General features: G+C 43.3%; 1 long non-coding RNA gene across 2 annotated transcripts; it reads right to left on the bottom strand.

Moving 5' to 3' along the window:
• Window positions 1–4: 4 nt before the first annotated feature.
• Window positions 5–16,306, bottom strand: LOC143360893 (uncharacterized). 2 transcript variants are annotated; one of them, XR_013083366.1, is made up of 3 exons: window positions 16,081–16,306; window positions 11,659–11,797; window positions 5–621 (listed from the first exon to the last, which is right to left on the bottom strand). It is a non-coding gene; the product is annotated as an uncharacterized LOC143360893 (long non-coding RNA). The 2 variants fall into 2 exon arrangements; XR_013083365.1 differs by lacking the exon at window positions 16,081–16,306 and adding an exon at window positions 15,602–15,870.
• Window positions 16,307–17,227: the final 921 nt, after the last annotated feature.

Below are 17,227 nucleotides of genomic sequence, written 5' to 3'. Positions count from 1 at the left end.
GGACCTCTACCCCGATCCCCTAAGCTTCTCCTTCTTCTGCGAAAGAAACCCTTCGCGAAGGAAGCTTCAAGGGGATCTCTAGATTTCTGTGCGCCGTGGACGATTACTCAAGGGAAGGGACCCTGCAAGCTTTGCTAGGACCTTAGCCTCTTTGCAAGGACCTTGGCCTCTTCGCAAGGACCTTGACCTCTTCGCAAGGATCTTGACTATCTAGCTATCTAGCAAAAGTGACGCCCTGAGGAGGTCCTTGACCTCTAGATGTCATTCAGCTCTTCGCGTCTAACACTTCCTCTTCTCCCGTGAACCGAGGTTGCTAAGTGACGAGATTTGACGATTCCCCACTGGAAGGGGACAGAAATTGATAGTCTAAGGAGGACCTGTAGATTTTATGCAGCTCTTCGTGTGTAACTCTTCCTCTCCTTCCGTGGACCGTGGTGGATCGAACGATTCCTCAGGATCCCGGCGGAGTCCTGCCGAGGGACACTTCGATTGCTCCAGAAACGCGAACGACTTCTAGCTAAGTCTTTCTCGAAGCAACACCGATGCTCACATCGCGGCATCGTTCAGAGTAGCTTCTTGTTGAAGATGAAGAACTTCTTGGCCCTCATGGCTGCAGTCGGCCTGGAAACAAACGAACAGACGGTTTGGTGGATTTGTCGATAGTGAAAGCTCGCTCTAAAAGATCTATTGCGCGTTTACGGGAATGTTGTCAGTGAACATGGCAGACCACTGGCAATTATATAGATCGTGATTATGATGAACGAAATGATCCAGCTTTTATTTTTTATGATTGGGTGATTATTAGACGGGGTTTTACGCGTTCACGACAAAAACGAGTAGACTGTAATTTAAAACGGTGAAAATATCCGAAGAATTTAAAAATATTGTTACGTAATTTTCAAGCTACTGAACACATTTAAAAATATAATAATTTTGATTTCGCGTAAAGGTTCCCGGTCTACAGCATTCTTCTGCCAAGATAAATGTCGTTATGGTCCCAGTTAGCCAAATCTGTTTCGAGAAAATTTTGCGCAACGTTCGCATCGTAGTTTGCGAGCAGAAGGCGGTCAATTTGGTACCAAAACCTGCTTAGGAGCAGCAGAATTTAATTCCTATTTGGCTGCAAAGTTCGGTGCCAAGGATCCATGCCAAATCGAGGCGAAACCTTGGCTTCGTAGAGGGCAGCACTAAGACTTTGCTCCACGACTCCACATCGGGCAAAATCGAATTAAACCTGGCTGCAGGAGAAAAACAGAATTTTATTTAAACTTCTAAATTATATAATTTCAAGTTCCATACATTTTCAATAATTTAATTCCGTTTCCCCCTCCTACAGCAAGGTTTACTCTCAGAGCAAGGTTAGGTTCCTAGTGCGACCGACCTGCCCTCTACAACGAAGCCAAGGTTTGGCATCGATTTGCTCTTGATTTGGCATGGAGTTCTGCGTGCAAACTTTCCACTCGAATACCGAGCAGATGGATCGGAATTTGTGGACAAATTGTGGCGGCAAATTCGTAGGAAATTGCTCGCTGGGGTAATCTGTGCGCGATGGGGATTCCAACGAAAGAGTTGATTGCTTTAAAAATACGAATGACCTCGAATATTTTTCTAGAAACTATCTCGCATGTAAATTGCATTATAATGGGTGCATTACGCTCGAGCGATATTCCTTTTAGGTCACACTCCCTGTGACCGTAGTAGTCATTGTCAGACCCGTGGCACTAAACGATCACTTAACCCATTAAATTCCGACGACCTATTTGTGGAACACGCCGTGTCGTCTTGGACAAATGCTAGACACAAAATGAATTTCAATAATCGGTAGGATACGTGTGTCACGACGTATGATGCGTGCTCTCTGTCGTCGCTTCATTTACAAACACTGCTCAATCCCGAAACAGAGGTCTAAATAACCAGTTTAAATATTTTTACGAAGGACCACAAAATTCTGAATGAATTCTCATCCTCAAACCCTACACTTCATGAATGAAAAATGTCGGACACCACACGGCGTACGACGCCTGTAACGGTCAGAGTCCTTGGAATCTAACAGTCATGATCATTATCCCTCCCCCGGGGTCCAGAATATCGAAAGTGAATGTTACCCAAGCGATTCAAACGGAGAAGGAAACGAATTCCGGGAACGAAGTTGAAGTTAAAATATTGTCTCCCGGGCCTGAGAAATTCACAGAAAGTTCCAAAAAGACCGCGACTGTTTCCGTCCCGGTGTCGGTCACGAACGTGCGTGCGCACGATTCCCGAATACGAGCAACATAGTTAGAGTCGTTATTGCGATCATTTTATGATTTTTATGTGGCTCCACCGACAGCGGAACAAATTTTTTTCTGTACGTGCAACTGACGGGTGTTCAGCTGCCGACCGACGCGGTGAAAACAATTCCAGAATTTAAAAATATTTGAAGAAGTGTGCTCCCCGAATCGACACGATCCTTTAAAAATGCTCGATAAAATGTTGTTCAGTCAATCATCATAACTATGTTCCCTTTAACCGTATGCTATGTTTGAGTCACTCGTGACTGAATCGTAATTAAATATCGAGATAATAAAAACAAAAAATGATATAAAATTGTACGACAGTGGAGTTCCAAAGGGGTGCGATTAATTAATAAATAATTAACAAATAGTAACCAAAGTTTTCCCTTAGATGTATGGCATTTTCGGACCCCAATGCTCCTGTTACCTCCAAAGAATAACAAATAATCCCAGAAGTAAGAATTAAATCACAGAATTTTCATTCCGAGAGAGGTGAGTTATACACCACTGCTAATCCAATTACAAAATTTCTTAATTTTTTTATGGGACTTCCACCAACTTATTCGTGACATTTTTCTGATTAAAATGGCACTAAACACGATATGCAGTGATTTCTCTATATATGTCGCCGAGGCCTGGATGATAAACGTCGCGGAATTATCCCCACTACCGCGGGGTATACCTTGTGAAGGGCCGCGAAGGTCGAGAGGCCTCGGACGCCGAGGAGTGTAAGCATGACTCGGGTATGTCTCCTGTACGATACACGTCGCTGGCAAGACCCGTGTTGTTGACATATATCGAGCACTCGTTGTATCTACTTTCTATTTTATAAATACTCATCTAAATGTAAAACGTTCATAAAGTATCAGACACTTAAATATCACAAAATTTTTCTTTAGAAAACAATTTTTTTTTAGGTGAAATGAGTAAAGTGTATGGGTTCGGGGAACCCCCCCCCCCCCTTCCCCCGGGAATCCGCGTGACGGCTTGGGAGTGCTAGGGTTAACAGGACCCGTAGACTTAATTAGTCGGCCGTTGACTTGCGTACGCACATTTTTACAGAAAGACGACGCCGGTACATTTTGATAAGAATAACACGATCGTTAATGTTCTTCGTTACGTGGAACGCGGCGAGTTTCATTGCGCGTTAACGGACCAACGGGGAATATTTCGGGAGATCGTGGACCCATTCGCTCGGCTGCCATTAAACGAACGCGGCGAAGGAGAAAATGAATTGCGGTTGGTCTTGTTATTGAATGTTCCGCCGCGTTCTCTTCATTATCCGACGGCAATCAATAATAATCGGTGAAATCGAGAGGCGGGGAGTGAACAGGAAACGGGTAACGAACGTGTTTCCTGGTATCCGTCGTTCAATTTGTTATTGAAACGGTCCGAGGCATGTCGAATTACAAGGGGGAGACCTCGAGGGGGTCCCGTGGAAACGTAACTTTCGAGAATCTATTTTTTCTTTTTTTATTTTATCTATTTTACCTTTGCGCTCGAATGGCGACTGCAAGGCGCCGCTAAAAATTGCTGTATCATTATTCAAAATATTTTTTACATTATCAAATTTGTTTGTATTTAATAAAATTACTAAACGCTTCAGTATTGTGCGAGGAAATTGCACCATTTTCATATATACAACATGAAAAAAAATATATATATATAAAAGGGAAATATTCTAGCTCGGAAGAGATGTATCGTTCCGGAGTTAAAATAGCTTCGAGTGCAAAGGGCTAAAACGACTCGCTCGACTTTCCGTGAAAAAGAATTCTTGATGCACATCAACAGCGAAAGCGATTTCAGATATGTATCACGTTACACAACGATATTTTCTTTTTTTATTTATTATTAAAATTTTTTCGTGCACCGAACATTGCGAGATATCCGAGCACGCGATGCAAACAAGCGCGCGATCGCAGAGTTAATAAAATGTGAATTAGAGAGAACCGGATTTCCAGTTTATGGAGATTCCTTTTTATACGACAAGCTGTGCAGCAGGATCTTAAATTCGAACTGGCACGATTCCGCCCATTCATAATTCGACGCGGCGCTGATAACGAGCGGATAAGCGGGAGATTGGCTCGTGCCTGGCCCCTTTTCTCTTATCGCTTACTCTGCACAGGAATTCGAGACGACGTCGGAGAACAGGAGGAAACACTTCGTTCCCCTTGCGAGAAACCGTGAGGGGGAGGGGGGGGGCTCTCCGTCCATGCAAACAATAAAAACCCCCATGAAATGAAGAATTTCATTCACAGTTGTTTGTCAAAAAAGAATAACCGACAGTGAGCCATAATTTGATAGTGGTCCAGCCAGTAGGTTCTGACGACACATAGACGGCAGATGAGGGGAGGTGGCACGAGGGGCAAAGGTTACCCCCTCTCCCTGCCAGTACCGGTTCAGTCTCGTGACGTGACCAATGCACGACGGAACGCGTCACGTGACTGGGCGGAAACGTGGTGGGGGGTAGCGCGGTAGAAGGGGAAGTTGGAGTGGGGGACACGAGTCTCGATCTGGCGACTATGACCGTAAGCCCTTCCAGGAGCAAACAAGCCTGGTGACGCAAGCGGTTGAGGCTGACGCAACACGATGCAATTTTTGGCTCTGTCGGCGTCGGCGTCGCGTTGTTGTTTACGTGGGCAAATATAATTTACGCATCTAGAAATAATCCGGTATTATCTTCCCCCCGTGGCCGCGTTAGCGTTCGCGTTCCTCTTCGTCACGCGACCGTGTCCCTGTTCGAGCGAATTTTCCGTCTGACCCGTTGGAAAATTTCGATGGGATAACGACCGCCAGACTACTCGATCCGTCGGATTCAACTGAATCACAATCGTCTCGTTAACAAACGCCGCGAGAATCACTCGTCATTTCAGAGCTCCGCCGATCAGATCCGATCCGATCCGCGGATTAAAACCTGCTGCGAACCAGCTGAAATTTTTGCGGAAACGCAAATCCGACACAGTTGCGGATCAATTTGTAAACGTTAATGGCGAAGCACTGTACAATTGCGGATCCGATTGCGATCGTAAAGCTTCGCTGATTCGAAGAATTATGTGGCCTTAATTATTATTAAGCCTTATTCAACGTTAGCCTGCAGAAGGGATTAAACTACAGATCCTTATTTACATTATTATTTGTTTATTTATTAGACAGGGTGTCCCACGATTTCTCAAGTACCTGCGATAATCTGACAAACAAATATTTTCAACAAAAGTTGATCAGTTTTCGATTGGCTGTAGATCGCAATAAAAAAAGTTCGAAAACAAATTTTTTGTTTTAGTATTGTCAAGGTCACCTTCATTTTTTGTATTTTCGACTTAACAGTATTATGGCCCGTGTCGAGACGCATACCATGACCTTCGGGTGACCTTGAAGGCAAAGAAATGAAAATTTCAACAGAAAATGACAGTCTGCTGGAATGGGTGATAATAACTCTAGCTTGGCCATCACGATCACCTGATTTGTCATCACTGGATTTTTTTGACGGGGTCATTTACTGTCGATGGTTTATGCTGTTCCAGTAAAAAATAAGGAACATTTAAAGCAGCGAATTCGTACACGATGCGAAGAACTTCGCTACGACAGTATCGTAAGAGCAACCAATGGAAACTGACTACGTAGAACGGGATTGTGTCTACAACAACATGGATCACATTTCGAACATTTGATGCAACTTTTTCACGAAATCGTTTTGCACTCATTTAGTCAAGGTTCCTGAATTGAATGTAATTTCGTGTCTTAATAATAAACGCAAGTTACTGTCACCCATTCAAGACTGTCATTTCTTGTTGAAATGTTCATTTCTCTGCCTTCAAGGTCATCCGAAGGTCATGGTATACTGGGTCGCCAAATTCGTCTTGATACGGGCTATAATACTGTCGAGTCAAAAATACAAAGTGCCGTTTGAAAGAATGAAGGTGACCTTGACGACACTACTAGTACTTTGTAAGTTTGCCACAAATGCAGAAAGATTCGTCGACTAATGCGAAACACTCGGGTATTCCCAGGCGAAACGAACAACCTGATCAAATTCCACTCGGTAGACCCATGATTTTAGCGAAACGAACTCACCGTGGAATATTCATTCGGCTGTCGCGAGGAATGTGGCACGAGCTACGAAAATGTGGCACAGGATTCCACAAAGCAGAAACGGTCAAAAAAGAGCAGAACGGAGGAGAGCACACATGGGGCTCCGGAGTCTCATCTCGAGTTGTTTGCGAACCGTTCATCGATTCCCGGGCAATCGAACGATGAGCATACAAATCGAAAGCTCTGAAAGCGGAGGGATATGTTTATGAACCTGCCTCTATCCTCTGCTAACCGCGATAACGAACTGAAATTATGGTTTTGTTTAAACATCCACCGGCGAATCGATCCCGAGCCGTTCTCTCCTCCCTTCGTTCCAAGTTCCGGAACGCAATCGACGAAATTAACGCTTTGATTAACAGGCGGCCGCCCCGAGAGTGAAACAAAAGTTAAAAAGTCACTACGACACTCAAAGCGTTCTCTGAACCTATTCGCCGATACTAACCGAATTGGCTACACTCGATGCAACGTCGAAATTTATGTATAAATCGCTAGACAGTGCACCAATGACAACAACGATAAAACAATAAAAACACTAGATAATTTCTATTTCACTCCAGTTTGTTTCAATTCGGTTAGAACATTTCTGTTCTGCACAAAGATCCGCTGTCTATGCATTACACGCTTCATTAACATGTACGCGGGTTGAACTTCACTTTCTGGGACCAAAAATTTGTAACTTTTTTTTGTACAATCCTGTAGATCTTGACGAGAAAATGGCCAAAGTCGAAGTTTTGATGCGAGGAATCCACTGGTTCAAAAGTTACGAGCGATTATAAGCGTTTTTGACAGATAAAGGCTCCGCCCGTAGAGCGGGACAGGGCACCATTTTCTCGTCAATAACTACAGAATTATATAAAAAGGAGTAGAAAATTTTTGGTCCCATAAGGTGAAGTTTAACCGTTGCAACGATTTCCCGGTATGTAACCGCACTGTTTCTAAGCTATTCCACATGGGCCAGCTAAGCTACTTATGGGGCCGTGATTGCGTTATACAGGTTTCTACAGAAATCATGGTACAAGCAGCTGTGTGATGACTGTACATTTGAAAACAAGTCGAAGAGAAGGAATAGCATTTTCTTGTATGACGCCTGGTTTTCGAGACAGACGAGTTTGAAGATTAACGGGTTCGCGAGCCTTCGTAATTGCAGTAAGTAGAATCAGTCGGTCATGCCCAGACGCGCGTACTCGTTGAACTTTCGAACTCGATTTTCTCGAAAACGAGGCGTCAAACGAGAAAACATTATTCTTTTTTCTCGACTTGTTTTGTCACGTGGATTCGCCTCTGCAGCTTGTACCATCAGATGAACCACCGCCTGAAATAAAAAGGGAGGGAATGCTTCATTGTTCAGAGTAAAACAACAATGGACGAACGTTACTCAGGAATCTATAGTGGAATTATGCATGAAGGTTGGTTAGAAAGAGTATCGACGAGGAAAACGTGTCGAATCACACTCGAAGTGGAGATCGGAGATGCCCGAGGATAATAATTATACGAAAGCTGGTCGACTTTTTTTCGCGTAAAGCTGTCCCAGGTGCATGGCAGATGCGATAAGCAACATTGTGTCGGGTTGAGGGTAACGGACGTCGGAAAACGAGCCTATTCTCGCCAATAATCGCCCGAAACCAGACACCAAATCTCGAACCCGAGATTTTGCGTACGCGGTGCATCTACATAACCGGAATGCTGATTTGAGAGATCGTCCAGCGCACAATAGGTGGCCAGTTAAATGCACGCGCGAGGGGTTAATGACTTTGGGATTTGGTCTGGAGCGATGAGGAACCTGGACACGTCCCCTCTGTCGATATAAATCGTAAATCAAAGGCGGAGGCTCTCTCTCTCTCTCTCTCTCTCTCTCTCTCTCTCTCTCTGTCTGTCTGTCTCCCTCCCATTTTCTCCCGACCCCCATGGATCGATCGCCGATCTATTTTCAGACGTTGGGAATGCGGAAGCGAGTCTAGCAAGAATCACCGTGAGAAAATGCGTGAAGAATCGACCACCCACGCGCCTCTGTTTCGTCGCCGCGACACGAGCCCTTAAGGGGGCATTCGTATTTTCAAGGCCGCTTTTTCGCGAATTTTTAGCAATTTTTTTTCTCGAGAAATGTTAAACCTTTTGCATTGGGATTTTGCACACACGTTCAGGGGTATTGGAGGTGCATTCGTGATTTTTCAAAAGTGGAAACAATAAAAATTGCATGAGTTATATACATTTTTATAGATCACGTTTCAAGGGGGGCTTTGGAATGCCACATTTGCCAATTTTTGGGCAATTTTTTTTTTTTAAACTAATGAACCTTTTGTATTGGGATTTTGCACACATGTTCAGGGGTATTGGAGGTGCATTCGTGATTTGTTTAAAATAGAAACAACAAAAACTGTATGAGCTGTAAATATTTCTATAGATCACGTTTTAAGGGGGTACTATGGCTTCGAGTGCCACGTTTGCCAATTTTCGGGAATTTCTTTCGGAGAAACTAACGAACCTCTTGCATTGGGATTTTGCACACGTGTTCATCGGTATTGGAGGTGCATTCGTGATTTTTTTAAAGTGGAAACAACAAAAATTCTATTAGTTATAAATATTTTTATACAACACGTTTTCAGGGAAACTTCGAGTGCCAAGTTTCCCAATATTTGGGAATTTTTTTTAGCAGAACTGTCGAACCTTCTGCATCACAATTTTTCACGCATGTCCGTGGGTATTTGGAGTACAAGTCTGATTTTTTTCCAATAAAAATAATCAAAATTACACAAGTTATACATTCCTGCGTATCCTCGAAAATGTTTCTGCCGTCCAAAATACGTTTTAAAAAATTGCTAAACGAAGCAGTGAATGATCCTAGACATCATCAATCATTATAGTTATAAGAATGTTCCCGCCGTCCGAGAGTTAGAGGGCTATCCTCCTGTAAGAAGGCTTTCCGTGGATTTAGCGCGAACGTCGGGGCGATTACGTTCGCGCGGTTCGAAGTCACGAATGAAAGAAAACGAAGTCCAATTTCATTCATGAGAAGAGCAACAAATCATCGCGAAGAGCCGAGAGATTGCACGGCCGGTGGCACACGATAACGTTATCGCGACCAAGGTATCTGTTACGCGAATGTTGCGTTGATTTTTCGAAATCGACTCGCGTTACATAAACCGAGTAACCTGCTATCAAACGCTGATTAGCTGTAGCGAAATTCGCGCGTTCGTTGTCTTCGATCAGCCGAAATCCACAAAAACGAGTTTGTGCGATTTAAACCAAGAGAAATTTTTCAATCATTCAATAGCATCAATATATTACAGCACTAGGAGAGCACTAGGAGTGACTACTCCACATTGTAAAAATAACAAGAAGTTTAGCCATACATTTTAATAAAATATATCTAAAGAAATTAATGTGTTGAATAATTCCTCATGGATGCATCTTTCCAATAATCGTAAATTAATAATATTAGAAATAGCCTAGTGATCATTCACAGCATCAATATATTACTTTTGCAGCACTAGAAGTGACTACACATTATAAAAATAGCAAGAAGTTTAGCCGTGTTTTTAAATAACATACATCTGAAGAAATTAATATGTTGAATAATTCCTCATGGATGCATCTTTCCAATAATCGTAAATGAATAATATTAGAAATAGCCTAGTGATCATTCAATATTATCAATATATTACTTTTGCAGCACTAGAAGTGACTACTCCACATTATACAAATAACAAGAAATTTAGCCATTTTTTAAAATAACATACATCTGAAGAAATTAATATGTTGAATAATTCCTCATGGATGCATCTTTCCAATAATCGTAAATTAATAATATTAGAAATAGCCTAGTGTTAACTCTTGCACTTGATGCAGACACATTTTATTATGAATAAAGATCTCCGAATCTGCGTAATACGAAAATTTCATTGGTAATGAAACTTCAAATGGAAGCTCGGATCGAGTGATTAAAGAGAATTGTGTCCTGAAGAATGAGATGTCACAGTTGTTGGCGCACGTGGTAGAGATAGTGAGCTCTGATTGCGCGAGTTGGTACGCATGTGTGCAAAAAATCACCGCCAGACAAAACGTCGTTGCGATACGCAGAAGAAGCGATACAAAGTCGACACGTCGTGGTTCCGTCCTCGAGCACGTGATTGATATATGTGCTTCCCGAATCAAACTATATAGCCTTCGGGGCAGAGCCAACGAAAGCAAACCGAGGAGGAAAGTGTGCCGAAGAGACGCGAGAAATTATTTCTGGACAAATCGTTTCGCGAATCGAAAACGGCAGGGCCGTCCGGGACTTTTCGCGGTGAAAAATTGAATTGTTATTGCCCGTGCGAAACGAGGGGTACGGTTTCGAAGCACCGCGCCGAACGATGTCAAGTGCCAGGTCGGAATGCGCTCGGAATACATCAAAAATGCATCGGTCATGATCTCAGTTCTATTTTCTACGGTTCCAAAAAGCCTCGGAACGATTGCGCCAGCAATCGCGCTTTATCAACGGTGAAAATCAAATTAAAAACTGAATTATTTCTTGCTCGCCGTGTTTCTCTGCATCATCAGATAGGAACAATTCCAGCCCCGACGAGGCGCGGCGAAGTGCTCGAAAACTGCGAAGGAGGTTTTCGAGGCCATTAAACGCTTGCAACTTTGTCAATTTTGCTCGGATTAACTCGGAACTTGCAAGACATATTTCCGAGACGCTGCGCTCCGGTCGTGTATGCCGCGCCGGTGGAAATTCGTTCGTTCCGCTTCCAGATACATTGAAACACCTGATTACTCTCTGCTGCAACATAATGAGCCGGCTGCTTGTGCGAAATAAAAACAGTGTACAAAACGGGCAATAGAAATTGGACATCCCCTTTTAATTTGCTCCTTTCTTCAATGGATTTAATCGACTAAAGTTAACGTATTTTTAAATTCCGTTAAACTTCACCTTCTGGGACCGAAAATTTTGAACTTTTTTAAATATAATCCTGTAGATCTTGACGAGAAAATGCCAGAAATCGAAGTTGTAACGCGAGGAATTCACTGGTTGAAAAGTTATGCGTTAAGATGAGCGATTTTAAGCGTTTTTGACAGATAATGTAAAATAATTTTAAATGCATACAATCCGCAGTTTAATATTGACATAACGATCAGGTATTTTACGGTATCCGGTACAGTCAAAATTAATCAGATTACATTCGAAATAATTTCGGATTTTCGAATAATTTGAAATAAATTCGAAACAAGGGAATACAACGGGACGACAAAATACAGTTTTGTCCAGCTGGTCTCGGTCTTTTACATGCTGGAGCTTTCACATAGAGTTACTCACATGTCTCACAGATAGAGAAGCATTCCTGGCAGCGGATTCGTGCCGCGACGATGACACATCGGCAGCGCAATCATTTATGGGAGCACCGCTGCCACATCCCAGATCGGTCGGCATACTCCTGAATACGTAGCTGGACGATCTGTTGAAAAATCAGAAATCGTTCCCATTGAAATTCTGCGACTTTCAACAAATTGATGAAAGCTATTCGCGCCAATTTTCGATTTGATTGAAAAAGTTCCTATCCGAATCGTTTCGTGCTCTCGCGGAGAGTCGAACTTTTGCTATGCAAACCAAAACAACAACCACAACAAAAATTGTTAGTTTTCGAATGAAATCGCGCGGTGGAGGAGCTATAATAACTTTTTCTCCGTGTAATTGAACGAGTGCGTCGCAAGGGGAACAGGAGAGCGCCTCTCTGCGCGATCGATGCGTGGCTTTTGTGTATCGTATCACGGCGGTCGATTGCAAAACACGCAACACGCTAATTCTCTTTTTCCTCGTCGTCGCTTAGCCGGTACTTCTTCAAGGCTTCGAGGATTTCACAAGACACCTCGTGGTGTCTCGCCGCGACAGCGGTCCCTCCGAATCCCGTTCTTTTCCCCTTACTTCGCCCCGGGGATTATTTCGGACAGCCAACCCTCTCCGTGTTTTTGTCAAATGTATTCGGCGTATAATGAACGCATTTTTCAAAGTCGAAAATTGTACCCCTTAATTCGCCCCGGGGATTGTTTCGGACACCTGACCCTCTCCGTGTTTTTCTCAAATATATTCGACATTACGCGAATGTGTTTTTCGAAGGCCGATAGTTTACGGCAAGTTTGAATTTTGTTTACGAGTCTCACTTCCATTGTTCGGAAGGAGACTCTGCGCGTCATAATTGTTATCGGCAGTAGTCGGTTGACCGGTTCAGTTGGTTACTCACGAGTTGAAGCGAAGCGACCATCAAGTTCGTGAAAATACCAAATTCTTGAACGAAAAATAAAGTATAGTGATCCGATTGTTAACAAAAAAAATCATGGGTACTGATACAAATCTAAACAAATGTTTTATGAGAAATGTTTTCATAAAACTATTGATCCTAAAATGACCCTTAAAGCCAGGTGAGGCGTCTCAGATGAAAAATATTATTTCTCCTGGCTTGGCTGGACCTAAAATAATTTTATTTTCTTTTTAATTTTTTAAATTTAGAACGTGACCAGAATCTCAAAAACGACATCGAGAGACTCGAAAATCAGAAGGATCTAAGCGACTGAGGTCGATTGCGAAATGAAAGTTGCCTAAGTCGATCGTAAGAAACAGAAATTAAATGCAAATGGACGCTCCACCACCGTACAAAAGCCTGTATAATTTCGTGGTGGAAGAATTGTTTAAGAGGACTGTAGTCCACAGTTTTCTCTTTCTTCTATGAATTTCTGTTATGAATGCTTACAATCCGCAGTGTAGTCGTGATCGTATTAGAAATGTTCCTGAACATTAACTGAAAGAATATTTATGAGATACGTTCGATCGATTTTTGCCGAAGATGAACGGGTATTTTGCGAAGAAGATAATTCGAGCGTGTTTGCGAGGCGCAGTTGATCGAACGACGAGTAAAAAATTCAATGAAGGAGGAAACTGCTCGTCGAAGGCTAAACCGTCGAGTTATACCGGCTGCAGACCACGCGCCGCGAGTGTTTACCTTATCGCACCTCAAACAGGTTGTTGGTGCGCGTCCCGCGAACGGGATTATCCTACCTCAAAGAGAGGGCTTTGTCTTTTCTCCATTTAATTAGGGATATCTGAATGTTCCGAGGGAACAAGATAATAACGGTTTGAATTGTAAAGCGGATCTGGAATCGTCTCCGCGCGGAGCAGAGTTAAATCTACGATATCGCACAGAACAAGCTTCCGACTCGAAAGAAGATTATAAGATTTTAGAAACATTCAGAGCGTACAAAAATTATCTTTTTGCCAAATTCAGTCAAAGGGGTTACCATTAACCCCCGAAAATGATTAGAATATTTTTCTTTGCTATGTAATGAGAATATGATCACAAATTATAACGATTACAAAAGTTGAAGGTTAAACTTCACCTTCTGGGACCAAAAATTTGTAACTTCTTTTTATGCAATCCTATAGATCTTGACGAGAAAATGCCAAAAGTCGAAATTTGAATGCGAGGAATTCACTGGTTCAAAAGTTATGCGTGTTTAAAGATCAACGATTTTAATAATTTTTGACAAATAAGGGTACCGTCCGTAGTGCGGAGACACTGGATGGCAACACAAGAACACGGTGATGTCTATAATGTATAGTGGCAATTCGATTTCGAAGTATTTTCTAATTGCTATGAAAATGGCGTACGCAGTGTTTAAGTTTTCGAGTTTGCCGACTTCTGACGCAGTATAATTGTCCAAACTGGAGCCCAATAGAAATCGGACATTTTTAAATTCTCTTAATTTGATTCTTTCTTAAATGGATTTAATCAACTCAAATTAACATATTTTTAAATACAGTTAAACTTCACCTTCTGGGACCAAAATTTTTTATCTTTTTCAATACAATCCCGTAGATCTGGACGAGAAAATGCCGGAAATCGAAGTTATAATGCGAGGAATTCACTGGTTCAAAAATTACGCGTTTTTAAAGATGGCCGATTCTAAGCACTTTTGACCAATAACACAAGAACACAGTGATGTCTATAATGTATAGTAGCTATTCGATTTCGAAGTATTTCATAATTCTATGAAAATGGCGCACGCAGTGTTTCGAGTATGACGACTTCTGACGCAATATAATCGAAAATCATTTTTTGACACCCGACCATTGCATCATTAAGTTTCACTAACTCATGAGTCGGACATTTCAAAATATTTTTCACATTATTAAATTTCTTCGTATTTAATAAATTACTAAACATTACAGTACTGTACGAGTAAATTTCACCATTCCCGTATGTATACCATGAACAAAATATATATAGAAGGAAAATATTCTAGGTCGTAAGAAATGTTTCGTTTCAGAGTTAAAATGGCTTCGAGGGCAAAGGGTTAAAACAATTTCTCCTCAAATCGGTGCAGGTCGTACCACCAAAGCCCGAGTCTAATTTTCGTAAACACGCGTGACGCAGCTCGCGTAGCGTCTTCCGCAAAGTATGACACCACGTGTCAGGAAAAAAAGGCGCGCCCACGGAGGACGCGCCATACATATCTGTTGGCGAAAAGGTCGACGAGTTATTGTCGATTCCGTGCACGAAATGTGCCGCCGAGGGATCGGATTCGCACGCGTCCAAGTATATACGACAATAACAACGTCGTGGGCGAGTGTGCCTCGAGTCGCCATTATCGTAAAAAAAGAAGGGTTGTCGCGGGCGAGATCGAGTGGGATCGAGAGGGATCGAGCGAGACGGACGAAACTAGACTAGAGAAAGAGGATCGTACGCGATCGGGCCGAGGCGGGACAGAGACGGAGAAGATCGTCGGTCGTATTGCGTAGTAAACGGTTGAATGGATTACGTCACGCGCGGCAGAGAACCCATAGTCAGAGCCGGAGGCAGAGAGCACAGCCACGAGAGGGTAGAAGCGTCGTAGACGGAAAGCCACAGCTTAGAAACGTTTGTTTGTTGCGACGCGAAACGATTGTTTTCCATCGAGAACTTCGGCCCCGACCTTTCCGTGCTGACAGGAAACGTGTGTCACTACCACTGCCGTATACGAGGGCCCGACAATGCACGCGCGCGCCAAGCCACAACAGCTATGTAGTATATGCGCAGCATGTTTTTACCGTTCACGCATATTCTTGCGTGACAGGATGATGCCCAGACACACCATGTTCTCCCTCGCGTGTCTGTGTGTCTGTCTCTCTCTCTCTCTCTCTCTCTATAGTGCTGACTGGTCCGTTCTCGTCCGGCAAGGAAACGATCGATCGTCAAGATTGAGAGACACTGTTTTGGGAAATGTCCTACCGTTTTGTCGAAGGAAGGAAAAAGTTCGTTAAATGGTGTCGGGGGGAGGTACCCTCTCCCACGTCGCACCCCACGTGTTTCCACGATGATCAAACACAACAGAGTCCCTCCTCTCGTCTCCACATACACACACTCGGCCGCCGGCGACTCTTTATTCCTTCTCTCCCTTCCGCTTCTCCTTGTCCCTTCTTCCGTTACCGTTTGCGTTCTATCTCGCTCTATCTTTTCTAGACTTCTTTATCCCTCCACGCGACACGTCTCTACGCGCGCACACACACACATGCACGCGTTACACAGAGTCGAACGCATACACACGAGCACTCGCCGCATCGTCGTGAGTACGTGTGCTCTCCTGTCTCTTCCGCACGCCAAGGAAGAGAGGAGGACACACGTCGACACGGTTTTCCTTTTTTTTTTCTCAGTCTAGTATAATACGCTTCTTCACTTATCACCGTACACCGAGGTCAACGTCGACTCACCGAATGAAACTGGCACCGCGTTCCACGTGGGTAAACGTGTCCCCTTCAAAACAATACGGTCCTCGTCACCGTAGCCACGCGGCGTTCCATCCTGCGCAATCCTAAGCTCGAAGACTATGCCAAGACCCGACTACCCGTGCACAATTCGGTGGTCGATAACCGCGGCAAAGGAAACACGATAGCGAACGTCTCAGAGACGCGACGCGAACCGAACGCGCACCAACATCCCGACGAACGAGTCAGCTGGTACTGATCCCCATCATGATCGCAACCGCTGACTTGGCCACGGCTTAGACAGGAAACGTGAGCCCAACTGTCCCCACCAAAATCCGATACAGACGCCGCCATTCGTGCGAAAGCCTACACTAATCTCAGGGTCGTAGACAGCTCGAGAGAGCCCTCTGTTAGCGTTTCGCTTCTATCATTCTTGTCCCGATTTCTAATCCGTCCGCCACAGGCCAAGAAGATAGGATTTTTCGAAATGGTCAATGGGAATGATACTGATGTAACCTGAACGTTCTGATTTTCTGTTTAATTGTTGCAAATTACAATGCCCGTCCCTCCGATGCTTTCAAATTTTACAGCCTACGTCCGCATTCATTCCTGAAGACTATTGGTGGTGAGTGGATCTGACCACCCCCTATTGCTTTTCAAAATGATTACGAAACCGTTTCTTTTGTTTTCGCTACTTTTGACGGGCTTTGCGTACGCCAAATTTATGTCTGCAATGATATTTTTCATGACTTGGAATGACATTCGACGATGACGCCCGATAATAAAGTCCGATAATGAAGATGGTAAAGCTTGGAGTGTCGAATGTAGTGCGGCCGATTTACTAGCGTGTTTCAGAGATGGAACGTTTATATGCAAATTGTCTGCCTCTTCATATCGGTTTATTTACCCTCTCCCCTAATTGTCTAAATGAAGGAGGTGATCATTGTAGAAATGTAATCCACGATTACCTGCTTTACGAATGGTAGTTAATAACTACAACGAATGATTCTTGTCAAATACCTCATAAGACACCATGTAATTGGCGACACGAATCATCTGCTCCGTAAAATTTGAAAATAGCGCCATTCGTCGTAGTGGCAAAACGCTCAAACTGGCAGTTAAATTTACCGACAGCTGGTCAAAATTACCGGTA

Source organism: Halictus rubicundus, chromosome 14 (genome assembly GCF_050948215.1).
Source record: "Halictus rubicundus isolate RS-2024b chromosome 14, iyHalRubi1_principal, whole genome shotgun sequence".
NCBI lineage: Eukaryota > Metazoa > Arthropoda > Insecta > Hymenoptera > Halictidae > Halictus > Halictus rubicundus.
Note: the sequence above shows the minus strand (reverse complement) of the source record. Positions and strands in the feature narration are given on the sequence as shown.